Raw genomic sequence first — 2500 nt, 5'->3', positions numbered from 1 at the left:
TTGGTGTTCCATTGCCTCAAACTTCAATCACCTTAAGTCGCTGGTAGTGACCCGGTGTTTGATTTTAATTAGCAGATCTGAAGAAAAAAAACACTAATAATAACAATAATGATAATGGTAAAAAATATGATAGTGATAATGATAATGATAAAAAGATGATGATGATGATGATGATGATGATGATGATGATGATGATGATGATGATGATGATGATAACAACAACAACAATAACAATAACATAAACAATAATGGCAAAAATTATGTACTGTGGAGAGGCCTTATGTAAACTCGCTGTTCATTGCAAACACGATAACTATTGAAATCGTGATTTCTATAAGACTAACTATCTTACAATTGTATTTTTGTGTGTAATAAAGATGACCATTTATCATCATGGCCTGTGTTAGAACGCGTGTGCGCAGGGAACACCTGAAGTAATTGAGAGGAGACTGTACCGACGCTGTTTGGTGAACAATTGAAGAACTGTTTTGTGCAGTTCGGTGGGAGGAGGACAAGGATGCGGGTCACTCTGAAGGTATGTGTTTTTTTTTTCTCGCGGCGAAGTTGATTAGGAGAGAGTCAGAGGGAGGACTTCCTGAAGACAATGGACCGACTGGTTGGACAGTGATAGTGGTATAGGGATATATATATATATATTTTTTTTTTTTATAAAAAGCAAATGCAGTCTTATGCTTGATTTTTTCTATGTATATACAAAGAGGGTTTCTGGAGAGCGTGCTGTTGTAAATCAAAATCTGAATGGAGAAAAAACTGTTTCGTATTTGATGACGGGAGAGGGCGCGACACTTTTTCCATGGATGAATCATGGCCTCTCGTCTCCGAACAAAGCTGATTGTGATAAATGCAGAAAAATAAGTATGAATAAAATTAATAACGCCACAACGAAAGAGATGGTTGGCATCAAGTGCATGTGAATTAAATAAGGTTCAATATTTCTCTCTCTCTCTCTCTCTCTCTACCATTAAGGTATCTGTAATTCTCTCTCCCACCTCCCCCGTCTCCCCCTCCCCGTGTTTGTGTGTGCGGGCGCGTGCGTGTTTACGTGTATCATTTCAGACTTTGGCAGACCGATTCTTTGCACCCCCCTCCCTCCTGTACTTAGCTCGCACCTTCCTCCCAGGTCCGGAAACCACAGGCACACGAGAAAGCCCGCAAGATCAAAAACAAATACGTGAACAGCATCAAATTTATCACAGCATTAAGCATCTCCCGAGTGATAAGAAAGGAAAAAGGAGAAGAGAGAGAGAGAGAGAGAGAGAGAGAAGAGAGAGAGAGAGAGAGAGAGAGAGAGAGAGAGAGAGAGAGAGAGAGAGAGAGAGAGAGAGAGAGAGAGAAGGAGAGAGGAGAGAGAGAGAGAGGAGAAGAGAGAGAGAGAGAGAGAGAGAGAGAGAGAGAGAGACAGAGAGAATACGACGACGCTTTGTAGAAGTGCCACGTACCGATGATCCAAAAAAAAAATTATAATCTATATTTTAGTTCCTCCAAGCCCGTCACCTTCGACTCTCATACGGAAAACCTTGCACGAACGCAAAACGAACTGCATCAGCGTAATGCATGATAACAAAACACCATGGTGCAGTTGGCGTGTAAGCTTTTATTTCTGGTTAAAACAAGCGGGCCGGGTAAAGCATATAAATGAACAGATAGATAATTATTCTATAGGTATTTTTTCTATATATGTGCATGTGTGGTGTATGCGTGTGTGTGTGTGTGTTTGTGTGTGTGTGTGTGTGTGTGTCAGTGTTGTGTGGTGTTTGGGTTTTATGTGTTTGTGTGTTGTGTGTGTGTTGTGTGTGGTTGTCTTGTGTCAGTGTTGTGTGTGTTTGTGTGTGTGTGTGTCTTGTGTCGTGTTTTGGGTGTGTGGTGTGTTGTGTGTGTGTTTTTGGTGTGTGTGTGTGTGGTGTGTGTGTGTGTGTGGTGTTGTGTGTGTGTGTGTGGTGTCTTGTGTCAGTGTTGTGTGTGTGTGTGTGTTTTGTGGTTGTGTGGTGTGTGTTATGAAGCTTTTTTTCATCTATCCTTTTACACAATAGTTTCGAGCGATATATAGCACACTTGGTTTCAAGCCTCGCACCTGACCAAAATATATGCTCATCCTTCATAGTCAACTGACTAATATGCTTACCTCTCCCGTAAAAACCGGTTTAGTACCTGCACGAAATAAAAAAAAAAAAAGTAAAAATGCTAAGCGAAAATGTGATCTACGTTGGGGTTAGTTAATAAACGCGACACGTTTGGGCAAAAGTGCGTTCAAGGAGAAGCACAGACGGACCGGACTCAGCGCTTTTGTGCTTACTCGGAGGTGAAGGTAGCGGGTTCTGCTAACTAGTCCGCTCTTCTCAACGAACACTTACTGTATGTTTTCTTTTGTTTTTCCTTTCTTCTCTTTTCTTTTACTTGTTTTAATCAGTTCAGTGTTGAAAGAGAAAAAAAAAAACGCTGAGAGTAATCTATCGGTTATTTGTTCTGGAAAAATCACTTG

General features: G+C 40.8%; 1 long non-coding RNA gene across 1 annotated transcript in view; it reads left to right on the top strand.

Annotated features, from left to right (window-relative positions):
• LOC119580040 overlaps positions 1-2500 on the top strand; it is a 15148-nt gene that overhangs the window by 1161 nt on the left and 11487 nt on the right. The gene's annotated exons all lie outside the window — the stretch shown is intronic.

This window comes from Penaeus monodon, chromosome 13 (genome assembly GCF_015228065.2).
Source record: "Penaeus monodon isolate SGIC_2016 chromosome 13, NSTDA_Pmon_1, whole genome shotgun sequence".
In the NCBI taxonomy this organism is placed as follows: domain Eukaryota; kingdom Metazoa; phylum Arthropoda; class Malacostraca; order Decapoda; family Penaeidae; genus Penaeus; species Penaeus monodon.
This window is presented reverse-complemented; position numbering and strand designations above follow the sequence as displayed.